At 42.3% G+C, this 21139-nt stretch overlaps 1 long non-coding RNA gene across 1 annotated transcript; it reads left to right on the forward strand.

The window, feature by feature from the left end:
* Window positions 1-5120: 5120 nt before the first annotated feature.
* Window positions 5121-15425, forward strand: LOC142829148 (uncharacterized). The gene is made up of 3 exons (XR_012903482.1): window positions 5121-5135; window positions 7037-7131; window positions 14831-15425. It is a non-coding gene; the product is annotated as an uncharacterized LOC142829148 (long non-coding RNA).
* The last annotated feature ends 5714 nt before the right edge of the window (window positions 15426-21139 follow it).

Below are 21139 nucleotides of genomic sequence, written 5' to 3' on the forward strand. Positions count from 1 at the left end.
GGTCGGGACCCTTTAAGCACAGCCCTTGGCTAGCCTGAGACAGCATCTCCACGCTCTAAGTTCTTCTCTGATGCCCTGCCGGCACTGCTTCCAGCCATCCTTAAGCCCGGTTCAGGGTCCACTTAATGTGGACATGCTAGTTCGAATTAGCAAAACGCTAATTCAAACTAGTTTTTTAGTCTGGATCCGTTAGTTCGAATTAGCTTAGTTCGAATTAACTAATTCGAACTAAGTTAGTTCGAATTAACGTTGTAGTGTAGACATACCCATAGGTAGAAAGGCACTAATTTACCTTGGTGAAAAGATGAATCAAGCTCAACAGCTTTCTAGAGAATTTCTAGTGGCAAGAATGAAAGGGAAGGAAACCAAGCTTGTTGTCTTTGGCACTGCTGATACCTATAAACTACTGCACTATGTCTAGGCTTGCCAGGTGTCCGGTATTCACCCGGAGAGTCCGATGTTTTCGCCTCCCGCCTGGTAAAAAAATTCAGAGAATACCGGACACCTAAAATGTCTGGTATGTTCTGATTTTTTCCCTGGCTAGGAAGCAAAAATGCCGGGCATCTGGCAACCCTACAAACACTCAGCACCCAGCCTACACCTCCTCTTCCCCCCGGTTGCTAACACCCCCAAAACAGAATTCTTTCCCAGTGTTTTTTTTTGGGGGGGGGGTCGGTATTTTTGTTTCAACCATCTGGCAACCCTAACTATGTCCTCTCCACATCAATTATTCCTCTGCCCTCGAGTAAACTATTTTCCGTTAAACAAGTAATTTCACCTCTCTGTGCTTCCTTTTCCTTGCCTGTAAAATAGAGATTCTGATAATGCCGGTTTACCTCAAAGGATTAATGAATCCCAGCAAAGTCCTTTGAGAGCCCTGTGTACTCCGCAGCAAGCTCATGTATGGAATCTGTGGTTCTCTGGTGCTGTAGCTTGGAAATTCTGCTCCAGTTTCAGGAATGGTTGGTTGGTTGGTTGGTTGGTTGGTTGGTTGGTTGAAAAAGTTTCTTAGTGAATATGAAAATGAATCATGCAGTTGGTCCTCTACCCTGCAGTATTTTGATATTAAATTCAATTTATTTTCTATGTTTGCAAGGTTCACAGAGTTTCTGGGTTGACAAAGCAGAACTGCGCTACAGAAGTTGTAGATTTTGGCAGCTTATGCGGGGAGGGGGTTAACATCTTGTGGGTCGGTAAATCAGCTGCATGGTGATGTTTACATCCTCATCATTAGATTTCAGAGGTCACAGCTCATTTGGATGAATGGCTGCAGCACATGCTCTTGTATCAGCCAAGAACCCAGGAAGGCAATGCTGTTTATACCCTGATCACATTTGGGCAGTTTCCATCACAATCTTAAGAGCAAAAATGTGATTTTTCTGAATGAAAAGCTTAAATTCTGGAGCACAATGCTTCGGCAAGGGAGACTGTGATGACATCCTGCAGTCGTGGAATCCCAGAATACACAAGACCAATTGTAACCTGATTTTGTCTATGGGGATCTTGTGCGAGTGTGAGATAGCAGCAGCAGAGCCTACAGCCTCTGCAGGCCCCTGGGCAACATGGGGAGGGCGGCTCCTCGCTCCTAAAAAGGCCGTGGCTGAGGGCAGAAGGGGCAGAGTCAAGGCTGCCCCCCTAGCCCTTAGCACTACTTGGAGCGTGCAGTCTAGCTCTCCAGTTTAGTGCATCATCAGCAATTTAAAGTGTCCAGTTGTTGCCATTGCCACTGAATCATTGGGCCCAGGGGCAAATGCCCGCCCCCCTGGTCAGCAGGCCTGGATAGCAGCAAGGAGTTACTCAGTTTTTTAAGAAGACCGTTTTTGTTTTTTTTACTCCCTGTTGCTTGTCTCCTGCAATCCTGAACTTGGAATATGTGTCCTCACAGCCTTTATTTCCTCCATCTTGGGCACCATGCTTTGTAATTGTAGTGCTGCTTAGGGGCATGGACTTTCATTTAGTTAGTACTTTGTTCTGGTCGGTTCATAGATTCATAGACTTTAAGGTCAGAAGGGACCATTATGATCATCTAGTCTGACCCCCTGCATAGTGCAGGCCACAGAATCTCACCCACCACTCAGAAGCACTGTGTCCTACTATGTGGTTGCAGGGTGTTGTGCTGTACACACTAGCTTGGACGTGAGCATCTTTAATTGTTTGTTTTTGTTGCGTGAATCTAGCACTGAGTCATGAAAAACACTTTACATGCTGAACTTTAGAAATAGCTCTAAGAGAAAAGGTGTAGGTCACATTATGTGCCATGGCCATATCCCTTTAAGGGTTTTCAGACACTAGCCAGATGACCTGCTAAGCCCCTTGCCCCTTGCACTGTGGCAGGATAAGAGCATGTAAAGCCCAGTAACATTTTAACTATGAGATTAACTCTACTCCAGTTCAACAACAGAGCCTCTGCTGTTCTTTAGGATGAAAGGTGCTGACTATGGTATCCGTCCATATGCCACCCCACACCCTCCCTTCCCCCCCCCCCCATCCCAGCTGCAGTCTCTCCTGCTTTGCAACACTCAGGAAGTACTAGCCTACGCCCCTTTCCCATTTGGTGGCCTCCCAGTGAGGATCCAGTTTAATAGTCATCATGGATTGAGTGTTTATACTCCAAAGGAGAAAGTCCAGCAACCTGCCAATGGGCCTATGCTGCGCCTCCCAAGGTTCCAGGTGCAATCCAGCCAGAGAGAAGGACATCTGTGGATGAATATAATTTAGATTATCAGGGCTCGACAAATAATACAATCTACTCGCCTGTGGCGAGTAGATTGTAACCCGGAAGAGCCGGGTTCGGGCAATCTGCACATGCACAGAACAATCTGCACATGCGCAGATCGCCGGACAGCGTGGCTAGTGAGCGGGGCTCACCACTGTTCGGCGAGCCCTGTAGATTATGCTCATTCTCCATGGCAGTATCCTCCACATTACTCATGGAGCTTTACATTTCCCTGGCTCTGTGTCAATACAGCTCTTTTGCCTTCAATCTTTCACTTTTAGGCTGTGTCTAGACTACATGCCTCTGTCGTCAGAAGCATGTAGATTAGACACATAGGCAAAGTCAAATGAAGCCGCGATTTAAATGATCGCGGCTTCATTTAAATTTACATCAGCTGTTTGTCCGCTCAGCGCACTAGTCTGGACGCTCCCCTGCCGACATCAAAGCCCTTTGTCGGCAGCCCCATTATTCCTCGTGGGATGAGGTTTACCGGGGCTGCCGACAAAGGGCTTTGATGTCGGCAGGGGAGCGTCCAGACTAGCGCGCTGAGCGGGCAAACAGCTGATCAGCTGTTTGTCAGCTCAGCGCGGCAGCCATGTAAATTTAAATGAAGCCGCGATCATTTAAATCACGGCTTCATTTGACTTTGCCAAAACAACAAATCTACATGGCTCCGTCGACGGAGCCATGTAGTTTAGATGTACCCTTAATGGCTGCAGAATTGGGCTCTAAGGGCCTGATCCAAAGATTGAAATTTATGGGATTCTTTCCTTTGACTTCATTGTAGGCTTGGGTGTAGACTCTGAATGTGAGTAGAAGTGTAGGTACACTATGAATCACCACAGTGAATGGACCCAGTTATGCAAAGGCTAAAATTTAAGAGCATGATAGACCTGAATAAGTTATTTTTAAAAAAGACGTGTAGAAAGTTGTATTGGGTCATCTGTTATCAACCTCAATACAATGGTATCCTTTTAATGCATGAGAACTACACATTGAGACTGGCCACATTCACTCAGTGAAACTGACTAATTTGACTAGTCTACAATGAGTTCAAGATGACAGAAATATTGAACAATGTGAACAGCGTGAAAATCAAATTAGGTGGATACAAGTGTTTTTATGTCTTAGCTCTATACTGGGGTGGGATAATGCTAATACAAGTAAAGGACTATTAACTTTGAAGTATGTATTTTCAGGAACACATGTAGCTGAGGAATTTGATGGAGTCTGCACAGTGAAATGTTGAGGCCACATCTGGAGTATTGTGACCAGTTGTGGGCCCACCACTACAGAAAGAATGTGGACGCATTGGAGAGAATCCAGTGGAGGGCAACCAACATGATTAGGGGGCTGAAGCACATGACCTATGAGGAGAGGCTGAGGGATTTGGGCTTATTTAGTCTGCAGAAGAGAAGAGTGAGGGGGGATTTGACAGCAGCCTTGAACTATGTGAAGGGAGATTCTAAAGAGGATGGAGAGAGGCTGTTCTCAGTGGTGACAGATGACAGAACAAGCAGCAATGCTCTGAAGTTACAGCGGGAGAGGTCTAGGTTGGATATTAGGAAAAACTATTTCATTAGGAGGGTGGTGAAGCACTGGAATGGGTTACCTAGGGAGGTGGTAGAAACTCCATCCCTAGAGATTTTTAAGTCCCAGCTTGACAAAGCCCTGTTTGGGATGATGTAGTTAGGGTTGGTCCTGCTTTGGGCAGGGGGCTAGACTCGATAACCTCCTGAGGTCTCTTCCAACCCTAGAATTCTAATTCTATGACTCTATGATTCTATTACTAAAAAACATATGGACCTAAGTAATCCGGAGTGACTAGTAATTTAAGTGATCTATTCTTGGGTGTTTAACTTGAATCTCCTTAATAGCTCCTGATTTTCAGAAAGAGATGAGAATCCAAAATCACTAGGCCCTTTTGAAAATGTAAGTCACAATTTTTCAGTTTGACTGTGTTCTTTAGAGTGAATTCCCTAGAAGATAGAAACATCTCTCATACCCTAATTTCTGATCTCAATCATTTGAGTAAGAATTGTGTAGGACAGAAGTCAATTCAGGTCTGAAATGGGGACTATAGAAAGGTAGAGGGGGGAAAATGAGAAGTTTTTTAATTAGCCACCCGCAGCTAAAATTAAGCAAATTGTGTCTTGGTCAAAGTTGGCATGGCTTGAGGTGCATCATTATTGATTTTTAAGGCTTCAGTCCTGCATCTTGCATGGTATTGGGAGAATCCTGAATTTATTTAGACATTGTGACAGCATGATACCATAACAATGTCTCCTGACCTGATGACACTGTTACCATGACATTGACACCTTGCATTAGCACAACATTGTGATGTCAAGCTGTTAACACATGCATACCATTACATTATGATTATTGCTCCACAGGACAAGCAGGCAGCAATAACGGGGTTAGCACAATTTTCATATTTTGGGAGGGAATGTGGACTAATGGTAAGACCAGGAGATTGGAAGCCAAGAGCCTACATTATTGCCTGGCTCTGCCACTTATATGCTGAGCGACCTTGGGCAGTCACTTAACCTCTCTGTATCTCAGTTTTTCCATCTATAAAATGGGGATAATAGTATTAACTTACCTTACAGAGAGGTTTGGGAAGATCAATTAATGTTTTCAAAGCACTTTGAGCAGTCTGAATGGGAGGTAGGATCTCAATGTAGAATCCATTAGGAAGTTTCATCAACTTCAGTGGGGATGGGTTTTCACTCATAGTCTTTAATATCATTTCACTGTGCAGACTACACCAGCTGTGTGTGTTCCTGAAAATACGTACTTCAAAGTTATGAGTTGTAAATGAAAGTACTTGAGAAAATTCCTCAGGAAAGAAACAGAGAAGATTTAAGACTAAATTACCTGATATATTGATGCTCTCCCCATTAAAGGGAAAGCAACATCTCTTTATTCTTTTTAAGAGAAGAATAAATGAGCTGTGACCAAACAATTTAAACATGGCACTGAGAGTTTGGGTTTCACATCCTCAATGGGAAACAGAACAGAGAAGTGAATCCCCTCGAAATAAAAGTGAAGTTAATAATTGGATGGCTTTAGCTGCTCACCACATCCTGTGTATGTTGATCATTCTGTTTATAGCTAAAAGGAGTCTCTCTAGAATCTTCTTTACCATTTTAACTCTTTACTGAGCCACATGCTATTAACTATACAATACCAAGAAAAAATTTAGCTTGCCCCACTCTTCCAGGACCACAATGTTTAGAGAGTAATGGTTTCTCTTCCCCCCTGCATGCCCCCTTGTACAATCTTTCACACATATACACACACACCACTCCTTGTGTAATCGCTCACTCACACTCTGGGCATGTCTATACTAGGAGCTATTTTGAAATAAGTTATTTTGAAATAACTCCCAAAATAACAATTTTGAAATAGCACTATTCCTCTTCATAAGCAGGAGTTATTCTTTCAAAATAACAAGCCCATTATTTTGAAATAATGGGCTTGGTAGTGTGGACGCTTGCCTTGTTATTTCGAAAGAAGGGGAGTTACTTTGAAATTACTCCCTAGTATAGACATGTCCCTTCATACATACACATAGACACTCATCCCACAGAACTCAATCACCTTGGTATGAGCCAACCAAAGAGAAAAGAAGAGCTCCACAAATGAAAATCGATGATAATTTTATACAGCTGAAGCATGTCAGTCAGTTATAACCTCATTACTGTTCCATAGTGTTATTACCACCCTGTGACCAACCTGAGGTCAGAGGGCATAGCTGCAGCTTGGCTTGTGTATTGACCAGAACAGATCTTTCTTTTTGCTTTTCAGTTTCTGTTGCTTTGCTGGTTGATTATGATTATTTTGACTATGACAAGATAGGGGCCCGTAGCACTTTTTCCTTTAGTGGCAGGTTTACTCATCTTAACAGTTTGACGTATGACGGCTCTGCTATCCATCCATCCATCCTTTGTGACAAACGTCTGTTCGTCAGCCATTTGAATGGCACTAATAACGAGGCAATATTCTTTTGGGACCAGCTGCAATGGACACATTCATCACTGCCACTGGATGATGTCTTCTGACAAACTTTTTCACCAAAACATGCAGATTCAGGTCAACTGAAACATTTTGTGAATTTGAGCAAACTGTTTTGGTTAAAAAAATTTTTTTTAGAAATGTTGAAACCACAGGCACCGACTCTAGGAGATCCGGGGCTGGAGAAAGCACAGCGAAAAATTAGGGGGTGCTCAGCACTTACGGGCAGCCAATCCCCTCCTCCCAGCACCTTTCATTTGCCAGCCGCTCTGCTAACCAACTCCTCCATCTTCCTCCCAGCATTGCCTGCCCACCAGGAACAGCTGTTTCATGATGTTCAGGATGCTCCAGGAGGAAGGGAGAGGAGCAGGGACAGGATGTGCTCAGAAGAGGAGGTGGGTCAAGGTCAGGGGTTTGGGAGGAGGAGTGGAATGGGACAGGACAAGGGTAGGAAGAAATGGAGTGGGACTTAGGGGAAGGGGTGGAGTGGGGGAAGAGGCCTGGGCAAAGAGGGTGGGGGCTGAGCAGCCCCTGGCTAGAAGGGAAGTTGGCACCTCTGGTTGAAACAAAATGTTTGGTAATGGTTTGATTTGCTGGGCTAGAGTCACAAGGGGCTTTAGGTAGCATTCACAATGCTGAGGCACAAGAAGAGAAGAAGGTTGTGGAGATGCCCCTCCTTATACCATTACCCTAGGCAGAGACCCAGGCTGAATATTGAATTACATATACAAAATGGAACAGCTTCACCAGGAGAGACTGAGATGCCCCAGAAAAGGCAGTAGCTAGGTGTATGAACCTGGATCTCTCACATCCCCACCGACTGCTCTAACCATGGGGCTGTTGGCCTAAAAGGGGCAGCATTGCCTTTTCCGGCTCCTTGCTTTTGTGAATCTAGCCTATCATTTCCTTTTATTTTTAAAAATGGTTTAAAATGCCCCAGATGGAAACAACATATCTCGTTCAACACAGAAGGATTTTCCTCCCAACTTTTCAACATAGCATTTACCCACACGGAGCTTCCTTCACACACACACACACGCAGCACAGAACTGCCAGCAAACCAAAAAATCAATTCTGCACCCAGCACCAGGGTTCATCACCACCACGCCTAGAGTTTGTGTTTACTTTAGCCATCAAGGGCGCTAAAGGTGAATGAGATGTTCATCTTTGACTCACAGTTCATGCCCTCTTGGAACTTGTAAAGAGCCTTCATTCTGATCACTGCTGCAGTATGATCATCTCCCTTCACCTAAGGGTCCAACCCTGTCTACCAATTGCACATTTGGTGACAATCAGTGGGCATGCTGGCTTAGTAAAAGAAATTTAAGTATGAATTTAAGGACTTGATCTACAGGCGGCCTGGAGATAGAACTGCTCTCTCCAAAATATCTCAAGTGACTTAAAAATCAAGTGATTTTAAAATATAATCCATTTGGATTCTTTCTGTATTGGCTTTCTGGTTTGTGAATCTCCAGGAGTTACATTTTCAAGCTTTCCTCTGCAAACACAAAAGCTAAAAACGTATTTTTGTAATGAAAACTGAGAATCTCACATTATCACAACTCCCAGAAAATATTGAGGCTCACATGGGGCTTTCCCTCCCATGCAGCAGCAGGAGTAGTGCTAATTGCTTTCACCAGGCAGCCTATAAAAATAAGTTGTATTTACGCAGTATCTTTCATCCCAGTTTTACAAAGCAGAGGCATAGTACAGAGGAAATACCCTATCAGTTGATATACAGCTCTCTCTGAGCTGGAGCACAGCAGCTGGTTAGTGGCATCCCATAAAACCACCCAACAGATTAGGACGGCAGGAGATGAATGCTATCTCTAGTTGGTAGTAGATAGCAACGGCCCCTAAACTGAAATTTAGCTAGGACTCCAGGGCTAACGTTTCTACTCTTGTGAAAAATATGAATAGATTTTAATGGCCAGTGGTCTGAGCCTCTGTGTCGTTTCCCATCCAAAAGACTGTCTCTCCAGCTGCACTGAACCCCTGGCACCCTGTTAAGACTGTCTCAGTATCAAGAGGAAAGAACGTCATCTACTGTATCACCAGAACCACTGCAAGATCCTGGATTTTCTTTGTCGGGAGCGGGGAGGGGAAGAGTTTCTCATCTTGGTACTGAAAAATTCAGTCTGGCGTATCTTGTAAGGTCTGTGAGCTACTCCTGTGAGTCAGCTTCAAAGACTGTAGAATGGTCTAATAATCAGCTACTAAGGAGAAAGTGCTACCCTTGCAAAAGTTCTTCCCCTCCTCCCACTAAGTCTGACTTTGCTTTGACCTGCTTATCAGTTATAGTCCACAGATAATTCAGTCTCTATTCTGTCTCTTAGCTCATCAAATTCACATGACTTGGCTTTATTGCATAAATCTATAACATGCTAGTCAACCATCTCACCAGCCAGCTTGTAGAAAAAAATGTACTTTTCCTAAGTGACATGCATGTGTGGATCATACTTGAAACTTTTGAATGCTAGCTTTTGTTTGCTAGCCTCCTTCATGCTCCCATGGGAATATATGGTAGCTCTCTCATGTATCTGGCCCTTCCATGTTTTGCAGTTGGAGGACTTCATCCTCTCTCATTTTTCTGCAATGCCACTTGAAAATGTAGAAGCTCTGCAGCCACGTCCATTTCCCAGCCAGGCTCCCTTTTGGAATAAAGGACTCTAGACTGCGTCTAGAATACACCTCTCTGTCGACAGAGAGATGTAGATAAGGCATGTTGAAATTGCTAATGAAGCAGGGATTTAAATATCCCGTGCTTCATTACTATAAACATGGTTGCCGCTTTTTTTCAAATCGGAGCTTTTTTGGAAAAAAAAATGCCAGTCTAGACACGGATCTGTAGAAAATAAACCCTTTTTCGAAAGATCCTGTAAACCTCATTTTTTGAGGAATACAGGATCTTCCGAAAAGGGGTTTATTTTCTACAGATCCATGTCTAGACTGCTGTTTTTTGTTTTTTCCCAAAAAAGCTCCGTTTCGAAAAAAAAGCAGAGGCCATGCGCGGGATATTTAAATCCCTGCTTCATTAGCAATTTCGACATGCCTAATCTACATCTCTCTGTCTACAGAGATGTGTAGTCTAGATGTAGCCTAGGTGAATTAACTTGCTCCAGGTAAGGTTTTAATATCCACTGGTGATAGGAGCTGGAGGTATACCAACCACAGGGTCTGATGTGTGCTGCAGGGTATTCATTTATCACAGATCCCAGTCTTCCTGGTAGTGTGCTGTTGGCTGTCCCTGTAAACCCCGTTCACCACTTCAATCTAGTCCCCACAAAGCATTTCTATTTTGTGCTTGTGCCTACTGAACACACAAAATACAGCGAAGCTGGCAGCATTTAGATTATAGGCGCAGACTAAATTACATGTATATTTTTCTCTTTATCACACGGGGGTCTCATTTTACAACATGCTGCAGTGCAAATAATTTTGTTTCTCTGTAGTACTGTTCAGACTCTGTGGAGTTCAGATACAATGGCAATGAGCACAGAATAAACGCTGATGGTAGAGAACTGAAAGCACCCAACTTAGGCATTGTTAGCACAGTAATTGTGTTAGGTGAATGTGGCAATTACTGTAATCCAATCACTAAATCTCATGCCACCTGGAACAATTCTAAGAGACTGAATGTTAACCAGAACACCTGCTTTAACTCCAACTATTTTTTTTCAGAAAATGCCTCCAAATCTTGATCTTCCCCTTGGACAGTTTAAAGTTGACTAATATAAAGGATGACACTATTACCGTATATACTCGATCATAAAGTCCATTCATTCATAAGCCAACCCCCACCCCAAGTTAAAAAAAAAAATTAAAAATCGCAATGACCTATTCATAAACTGACTCTATATCAGTAGTTTGCAAATTTCCGACATAAGCTGCTGGCACGTTGGGACGTTTTGTTCACCTGGAGCGTCTGCAAGCACAAAGCCTCTCAGCTACCACTGGTTTCTGTTCACCGTTCCCAACCAATGGGAACTGCGGGAAGCAGTGCGGGCCAAGGGACATTCTGACCACTACTTCCTACCACTCCTGTTGACCTGGAACAGTCAACAGCAGCCACTGGGAGCTGAGGGGCTCCGTGCCTGCAGACACTCCAGGTACATAAAACGTCCCAGGGCGTCAGTGGTTTGCCCTGCTGAGCTGTTAACTGAAGTTTGCCAAACCCCACCCCCAAGTTAAAAACAAACTGGTAAAACATTATGACCCATTCATAAGCCAACCCCTACTGTTTACTGCGTCATTTTTTACCAAAAAAAAAGTGGCTTATGATTGAGTATATAGGGTAATTGTATTTTTTGTTAAGATGCTTCTGTCACAGTGCTTCTCCCCTGAAAACTAAGTAGTACTAGACTTCTGTACCTCCCCTCTCCATTCTATTCATCTTGGACTCAACTCTATCCATCTATTCTGCTGTGTGGTCTTTCTCTGGGCCTTCTCTGTTTTGACTATGTCCTTTCTGAAATTAAGTGACTGAAGAGAAATACAACAAGTGAACTATTTACCACTATTTTTCACTGTTATATTTTCCAAATTGATTTTTAGCTCCTTCTTAATTCAGGCTTACTATCTTATCCCTTTTACTAACCCCTTCAGTGATATGTATAAACGGTGTCATTGCACTGTCAACATGATGACACCCAGATCTTTCTCTTGAGAAGTTAACCACTAATTCAGAGCACACATGGCTGAGATGATTTCTTCCAAAATGTATTATCTTGCATTTGTCCATCTGAACTTTATCTAGCATCCTGGTGTCCAATCTCCAAGTTTTGTTAGGATTTTCTAGTATTCCACAATCCTCACTAGCTTTAACTAATTTGCAGTTCTAATAAATAATTTAGCATTGTCAGCAAATTTTGTTGCCTTCTTACTTGCCCCGTTTCAATTATGTTAATATTGTTCAGAATACTATTTTCATTCTCTTTACCTGAATTAACCTCATTCCATGTAGAAATAAACAACAAACTTTCTATTGTTTCTATTCATGGTTCTATTCCTTTTTTCAGACACAGGACACTTGGTATCCTTTTGATACCAAGTTTCCTTATTAGACTTTTGGGAAAATCTTTATCAAGAAGTCTTTTGAAACTGTACATGCAGCCTGCTTTTTCTTGATCAGCTATTTTAGTAATTTGGAAAAGTCAACTGATTAGAGGAGCATGATTCAGCCTCACAAAAAGTTACCAAATATTACTCATTTCCTTCAGCTGTGATTTTGCTCAGCTCTTTTTCTCAAAACAAAGTCAAGGTTAGGAGTCTATAAATTCTGGTATCTACAATAGCTCCTTTTTGAAGATTGGCACCTTCTAGATTTCATATGATATACAATATCAGAGCTAGACATTTTGTAAGGCTACTCAAAGGGCTTCTTCCTGCACCACTGGAGTTAAGAGTTTAGACTTTTTGATTTCAGGGGAAGTCAGAGCAAGTTGTACAACATTTTCTTTTGAACATCTGCCATCATGGTGCCTCACCCATTTCCCTCAAAAGTCTAGTCTATTGCCCAGTTGCTCTAGAGTTTGAGAGAAACTAATTTTTAATAAATCCTAGTTTTAAAAGAGTAGTTATTTACTAACTTCTTTATAATGGAAATGGAGCTTTCTAGTAATTAGAGAGGAATGGGATTCAGGACGCCTGGGTTATTTTCAGGGCCAGCCCACGACATTTTGGTACCTGAGGCGGGGAGCTCAAATGACGCCCCCATACCCCCTCGCTTGGGCCAAAACTTTGAAAGGTCTCAATTCTGCCTTCTTCCTGTTCTACTCCTCTCATGGAACTCTACCATCTCTGTGCATCTAGAGCAGAGAGAATACATATGCACCAGCAGCAGACACAATTTTCTACACTCTGGGTCCTAGTGGCACCCCCCCAAAATCTAGCACCTCAGGCAGCCGCCTCAGGGTAAGGCCAGCCCTGGTTCTTTTCCTTGTTCAGTGAAGGCATGTAAAGTGCTAATTACACCAGGGGATTGAGACACTGGAAGTGTGGACTCATTTCTGGCTCTGCTCTGGATTTGTGGTGTGGTCATGGGCAAGTTACTTAATCTGTTTGTGGCTCAGTTTCCCAATCTACCTATAAAATGTTCTATAGGGATTCCAGAGATGATTATTCAAAGCATTATAGTAATACAATTGATCATTAAACTTTAATGGCAGATTTCTCAAAAGTGTCTAATATTAGCTTAGCTCTTTTTCCATGACTCTCAATGGCAATTTGACCATTGACTGATGTGGGAACCAATTTAAGTCAATGTTGGATGGCCTGAAAGCTCCATTCTAAGGCCATGTCTACACTACACAGAAGATCGATGCTGCTGCAGTTAATCTTCTGGGTTTCGATTTAGTGGGTCTAGTGAAGACCTGCTAATTTGAACTGAGAGAGCACCCCTTTGGCACCGGTACTCCTGCTCCTCACGAGACGTAAGGGAAGCCGATGGGAGCATTTGCTCTCATTGACCTCCTGCTGCATGGACTGTGATTTAACATGTGTCAACTCTACCATCATTAACATAGCTGGAGTTGCGTACCTTAAGCTGACCTTTCAGGTCTAGTGTAGACTGGGCCTAAATGTACGCGTTTACTGTATCAAATGCCTCCCTGAAATCCAGAGTCTTTCCATCATATTCCCACTATCTAATGAACCAGTGATTATGCTAAAGAAAATTATTATTTCTTTGGCATGACCTATATAAACCCAAATTGTAGTGCACATAGTTGGTGTTCTGCCAGTGTTCTGTGGCCTGTGTAATACTGTCTTGCATACGTAACCATTGTTTAAATCTCAGATCAAAACAAATCACGCCACATTGTTTGTCAGTTATTAGACATCTTTCTCCTAGTCACACAGCCTTCATTACCATAACAATAATTATTACATAGTGCTTTATTATATGCTTGGGAATAGTTAGCACATTTGTCTTTTCCCACACATTAATAGCTTCTCCTGACTCTCATGATTCACCAGTGCTTATTTCTCAATGTCCCATGAATTCTTTTAAAATTCCCACTTGCATTTCATCAAGGCTTGTGGATTAATATATTACTAATGGAATTTTTGGTTTGTACTGCAGCGGTGGCCAAAGGCCCTGACCAGGATTGAGGCTTCATTGGGCTAGGTGATGTGCAAACATATGGGAAGACATGGACCCTGCTCCTAGGAGTTTAATAAATATTTAGTTTAGTCCAATAATGTGATTTGGAGTCTTTCCAGGCTGATAGTTCAAACCCATCCCCAGTGACTGCAATGTATCACCATCTGGTGGTTATTTATCGGCTTGAGTGAAATGGTTTGGGGATCTCAAGCACTGTGTCATGGTCAGAGGAAATGGAGTCAAAGGGCACATATTCTGGTGTGGGGGACGGTAACTGACAGGACCACTAGTGGAACAGGGAATGAAGCAACCCAGGCATTTGGACAGAGCAGTCCATAGTTTCATGAAGATCTGCGCATTCAACTTAACCTGCATTCGTTGTCACGCTTTGCTAATGAAAACAAATAGGCTCCCAGTGACTGAGGTTCACATCACAAAGTCACCACCACAATTAGCAGTAAGTGACATGCTTTGTAGAAAATCTTCACCTGGCCCAGTATTCCAGATGAGGGACTTACAATTGGCTCTTTTGCTGTCTGCCCTAATTTTACTTCCTTTGAAACACTTCTGTGATACAAAGGGAAGGGAAAGTACTTGTATCCACCCAATGGTCAGAGAAGAGTCAGCGTAGCCAATCCTCTACAGTTCCTAATGTAGGAGGTGTATTGGAAACATGTCTGGAGCTTTCCAGTAATTCCCAAATGGCCTACATTAACACTTTCCCTCCTGTGGAAAAAATATGAATTTAAAGATTGCATCAGTATTCACAGGCATGAAGTTCAGCAGAAGCGATAGACTTGAACTTGGCTCCCTCCCCAGTGTACCTTCCCCCAGGCTAAAGGGCATTTTGATGGGATGGGCAGGAAAGAAAGCTTGCTGGCTGATACAAACACCTTGGCGAGGCTTAGAACATGTGCATTGCAGTGGGAATGTTCAGAAAATTATGGAACAATACAGAATTAAGTTCATGGATACGCAATTTTCCCCAACAGGATTATACATTAGCCAAATCTGGATGAATTTGCAAGCAGGGAGCAAAAGACAGCACCCTTACCTCAGTTCTACATCCCTGCCAAATAGCAAGATCCTATGCCAAACCTTGGAGGCACTAGAGTTATTTCAACAAAAACAAACAAACAAAACCCTCTGGACTAATATTTAACATTGGCAAAAATACATTCAACCTCCAGCAAAGACCAAGCATGGAAAATTGTACAGGTCAAAATTTGTCAGATACAGTTGGAATTGCACCAATGTAATTGGCATACAGTGACTGAAATGCTTTATATTCCTTCTGGGTGGGAGGTTCTATACAAATCTAAACCATTTGTCACTACAGCACGTATGGGTTTATACATCTAGAGTGAGATTTTGGAAAGAGGTCTGGAATTTGAGTTTTCTGTGAACTGAAACTTTATGTTTCAAAGGACTCTCTCTGCCTATCTTCTGTGAAGTCCTCCATTTTGGAGAGCAGTTTCTGCTCACATTTGCAGGAGGTACCACTTGGTCCCTCATGGGGATTTTACTGTCGTTCTTTCTTGAATTGTTGTAGTTTCTACTGATCTAAAATAAAAGTAATTTATTTGAGAGCCTTTGGCCGCCTTTTTTGCATTGAACAAAACAAAGTTAGCTCTAATCAGGCTGGGGTTGAAGTGAAACTATTAAAATGGCTTTTCCTTTTTTAATGTAGTTGTTTTGCTCTGTACCTCAGCTCAGATCCTTGCCAGCGAGCACAAGGCAAAGCTAACAAAGTGGGCAAAGGGTACCCCTGCACCAGCTATGTGCCAGGCCCATCCCCTGACACAATCTACAACAGCCAAAGGCAAAGGTGGATAGGACATCTGGGGGTCCGTGGACATAGAGAAGCTATGGTGGCTGTGGTGGAGGGTAGTGGCAAAAGAATCACAATGCCCGCTCCACATTTCTGGATTCCCTTCCCCCATATGTGGGAGCTCTAACTGTGACTATCTAGGCTGGCTCTAGGTCCATCATTTATCAATGCTGTAACCTCAATCTGCAGTGCAGAAATTGCTCCCACACCTTCATATGGTTGCACTGTTTCTTTTACTAAACTGGCCTACTTTCCATGTTGTGATGAATATTAAAAACATTTATATGGCCTAGTTAACTTACTAGCATTTGGCAAACCCTGATAAGACATGCTCCCTCCCTTGAAGAGTTTACACTCTAAGCTAAGACAGAACAAATACAAGATAAGACACAAGACAATAGTGCAGGCAATGAGGTTGGGGTGGGTGGCCTTAATGAGAAGAAAAGAGGAATTGTTTTGAAAACATGGATTTTGAAGAATGGAGAGGATGGCTATGAAATGAAGACACAAGACCTATTCCAGACAAACAACCGCATTCACGGCAGCCCTCTGCCTTGTGCAGTTATAGACATCAGCGCAAAGTGCAGTAAACTGCTTTCAAATCTGAATGGGAATGATTTATACACCCACCATGTAAACAGCAACAGCAGAAGGCAAGACAATGTTGAACCTGACCTATAGGGGGCAGTGTAGTAGAAGGCACAAAGCCAGAAAAAAAAAAGAAGGCAAGTATGCTGCAAACAGTGGAAAAGTAAGAGCAGAGACGTAAGGCCAACATGACATCTGGAGCACATTTACTTTACACAGATGGTTCCAGACACAGATTTTAACTCTTTTCTTGTATCACCCGCAGTTTTTCCATTGCTGTGCAGTTTGTGCCAGCACTTCCCTCCCTCCAGTATGTTCGGAGCCTTCTTTACAGCTACTTAACAGTGGCAATGTACTAGACACAAGAAAATTAATCGCAGAAAGCAAATGTAAGTATAGGCTCAGTGTCCTGTTATGTGGAAATGTATTAATGGCATTTGTATTTCCAGTGGAAATTATAACATGGCCGTTAAGTTCAGCCAGCATCCTTACTCAATAGCCTGCCAAAATGACACCTCTGCATTTTCCACACAGCACTATCTTGTCAATTCCACTAGTGCCAAGTTTGTCACAAGTTATCCAAATATTTTTTATCCTTTCTGCAGAGAGCAAATTTTACCTCATCGCCTACTTCCCCCAACCAAAATGAGTTTAAGTATCTGAGCTATTGATAAACTATGAGACCCTCTTGTGTCCAGCAAACTGACATCCTAAAACCCAGAAATGATTAGCAAAGATGTCATGTCATTTATCTCATGCTGGATGTTTTTAATGTTATTTACAGATGAAAAGTCAGGAGGATTAAGAGCTTTTAATATTTGCCCAGTACTGGATCTACCAACCCCTGCAAAAATAATGGTGTTGGCTACTTGGGTTTCCTGCTACCGCAAAGTATATACACATACACTCTCTCTCTCTCTTTTATAAATGTTTACGCACCCAAGTTGCCAGGAATTGCACTCCCGTCGCTTCCTACCACCTCAATGCACTTTCCTGTATCTTTGGGAGTTTGTTTTCTTACCGAGCAGCAGCTACTAGTATGCCTTTTTGCTTTTGACCAGAAGGCTAGGCATTTCCCAAGAAGCCAGCAGTGCCTGGCAGAGGATGCACCTAAAAGCAAAGGTTTCCAGCTTGGGACATTCGTACCTCCCAGTGGATGCACAGAAGTGTTACATATAGGGAACACAAGACCAAAATAAAAAGATTTTTTTAAAACAAACCTTAAGGACACCTAAGGGTAAAACAGAGAGGTATCCCTGTACTCATCCACCCATGCACAATATTTGTAAAGGCTACTGAACAACTGGTATACAGAATGGGGAAAAGGTCTAAAAAGACACTGGGGGTGGATGAGACTAAAAGAAATGCACTTTTGTCCACTCCCCTGAACTCAACAAAAATAGGATTATGATCCATACTCCAGGAAACTGGGATCAGAAAGACCCTGAATTGCTTCTTTTACAAGCAGACTCTGCCTGTTTAAACACAGTGTACTTTAGAGCATTATGGTTGGGAAGGCATATTCATTACACAGGAAGACCTTGTTTTCAGAGGCTTATAACTTTCTCACCTGAGAATAGGTTCCTCTGACAATTTTGATATTTCTGAAAAAAACCAAATCCCCATAGTTGTAAGAACTAGAAAATCTTGGACTGTGTATGTTCCAAATCTTCATTTGGTTTAAATTTTGCTCTTTAAGCTAACCACTCATTATAGTCACTGAGAGTTAATCAGAGTAAGGACTAAGAAAAAGCTGAGTAAAGAACTCATAATTTCATCTTATGTGATTTTCTTCTCTCTTTTAACAATGCACTGTGACGTGAAGGTCTTATGAGCCTATCTGAGACAAGCATTTTGAAATAAAGTGTTCATTGGCTAAGAGACCAATTAGGCATCAGCTTAAATTTCTCTGTGCTGGCATCTTTGCCATCTAGCCCAAACAATATTACAGTGTACATCCATTTCCACTTTGCAAACTTTGGTTCTCTGCATTGAAATCTGAAACAAAGTGCACACAAAATGGGAACTGAACAGCCATGGGCAATAAAGGCTACACCCCTTGAAGACAATGATAAAACTCCCATTGAAGGCATCACGTCCCATGAAAAGATAAAGGTAATTCAGGAGAAAGGCAATCAGATCTGGTGGAGCCTTTGGATTGCCAACTTTTAACTATTAGCGATTATTAGAAGACCAGTAGAGGGGGTGGGGAAGTAATTATCCTACATCTGCCTCATGCAGGCATTTTCATCCTTTCCTCTGGAGCATCTGGTACCGGCCACTACCTGACATAGGATACTAGCCTACAGGGGCCAAACGTCTGAGCCACACTGGCAGTTTCCATGTTCCTCTGTGTGCATGTGGACTCGTTAACACTCATCTCTCCCTCTCTTTTTAAAATGGTGTCAGTGGGTGAGCTTGATCAGTAAGAAGACAAGCCATTGGCCTATGCCTGAATCTGTTGATGAAGGCTCACGTGATGGCAATCCAAAAGTAGCGCCTACAATAGAGGCCTACACAGGAAGAAGACCACCAATTTGACAGTGCTGGCTCCCAAGTCCATTTGCACCATCCAAGCTGCAAAGTAGGGTGTGCTTCATTGAAGAGCTACTGCATGAACTCCAGAGGGCACATTACATTCAAATGAGCACATGCATGTGTTTACTCAAGTTTGTGGTGGCTAGAAATGTTTCTTTTACTCTTTTAAAAATCAAAAGCCATAATTAAACTCAGTGCAAAAATGTGATGGTGATGTTATATTTGAGAATGGACACCGCTGTTTTTTCTGCCTCCAAAGAGGCATGCATAGGTGCACACACAAATTCCTAATCTGTGTGTGCATATGGCTAGTCTGGTTTGTATTTATCCAGGCACATTCTCAAAGGAGGGATTTGCTTGTGCACAAATCCAGGCATACCTCGTGGCTGAAAGTCAGGCTCTCACAGTCTAAATCCAGATTCCCTCAAAATTCTTACTGGACATCAGTGCAACCAGCATTTGATCCTACATGCACAAACGTTTTGAAACAGAAAGCTACAATTCCGATAGTAAGTACGTGTATATTGCAGTCATTTAATATAACGCACAAAATATGCGCAATAATGCTAAATATAATCGATGTACACTGAGATGAGTTGATTGTTATGGGGCATATAATAGAGAGTCCAATCCTGCATTTCTTGTGCACACAAACTCACATTCAAACCCGCATGAGTTCAGTGTGCATGGAATTCAGGATAGCGCCCACTCTGGCACACCTTCCACTCTTATCCCGAGTCCTTTGAGTAATCAGTATTGCTCTGTACACAGTACAGGCAATCAGATTCACTTATAAAGCCAGGCTCCAGGCAAAGTGGTCATGAAATAGTTATCTGTGTTGGCTTCCTCATTTGGACTTGGTAACCCTTGGAAAGTCCCTGGAATGACGTTTCCAACCTAACAATTAAAAAGGATTTAATTATAGAGAGGCTCAGAGCTCTGGGAACAAGCACCATCCACAGAGCCAGTAAACAACTGCAGAAAATAACATGCTCAAGCTGCTCTCTCTGCTGGTTGCTTCTCACTTCTGGCAAAAAACAAAACAAAAATGAATGAAGAAAGAGAAGGAAAATTAGAGGAACTAGTGTTCTAGCCTCAAATAAAGAATTAAAAAAAAAAAAAAGAAATCTGGAAAGGCCAGACTCTATGGGTGTTTGCTCTCACTTCGTTATTTTGGCTGCTCTTGGATATTGAAGGAGGGGGGGAAAGATCAGCAGCCAGGAAGACAAGCTTAAAGCCCAGTTCCTGAGACTGAAGCAAACAGAAGAGGAAATAGGAACAGGGATCATTTGTTTTACGTTTTAAAAGTGCTCTCTCTGAGGTGGGCTCGCACTCTGGACTCTGCAGTTAGGGTTTCAGTTCTCTGTGGAAGTCTGGGGCTACGTGAGGAAGCAGAATATTCAATACCATAGTGAGATGCATTTTAAGGAGGGGTTCATAGTCCAAATCTCATTCTGGATGGATTAACAAGGGACCAAATCCTACAGTCCTTCCTCTGACAACATTCTCACTCCCACTAACTGTAGGGCCAGTGTTGCCTGAAGAAGCACTGAAAGTTTTGACCCAACAAAAGTTTCACATTTAAGGAGCCCCACATTAGAAGCCTTGAAACGTAAGCTTCTTATAAAGAAACCGCTCCCCCCTTCCTTCCATCAATATCAGTATACATAATTCTTTGTGTACTAAAATCTGGAATCGATTATTTGCTAAGAAACTTTACTCCTCTCCCCAGCTTTATGATTTAAAATTGCTAAAAAGTGCCCTTTGGGGACTGGGTAAAGAATGGAGGGCAAAGGGAGAAATTAGCAAACACCACTTTCAGGACTAAACACATATTTTAATGATTTAAATTAATATGGATGTGAGTTATTTCCTTTCCAGAGCCTGCCAGGTTTCAATAAAAATTGGAAAAAAGTGGTAAGAGTAAGAGGGTGGGGGATGTGAATCAACTTGAAGACAGTCAGCCTGCAAAAATGCAAAGGCAGCAGCAATGTTAAAAATGGATTCAATCAATTTAAATCAAAGTAGACAAATCCAAGCCAGCCCAAACTGGAAACAACGCTTTCTACTTGTGAATACAATGCCCAGTTCAGCTGTAGCCCTTAGAGCTTAAACCATTAAAGTCTAAACAGTTTGTGAGTGTTCTGGGGTTTTATTTTACATGGATTAAATAAGTTTTTGTTAAAATTTGTTCAGGGAGAGGAAAAGAATCATACTCTTATTTTGCCCTTCTAAAGAAACGTGCTTATAATTAGGTGACCTAATTATATTGCAATGGAAAATACACTTAACACACACATTGTTTCATAACAGATCGAGGAGTTAAAAATGTTGTGGAATAAAC

This window comes from Pelodiscus sinensis, chromosome 4 (assembly GCF_049634645.1).
Source record: "Pelodiscus sinensis isolate JC-2024 chromosome 4, ASM4963464v1, whole genome shotgun sequence".
NCBI classification, from domain to species: domain Eukaryota; kingdom Metazoa; phylum Chordata; order Testudines; family Trionychidae; genus Pelodiscus; species Pelodiscus sinensis.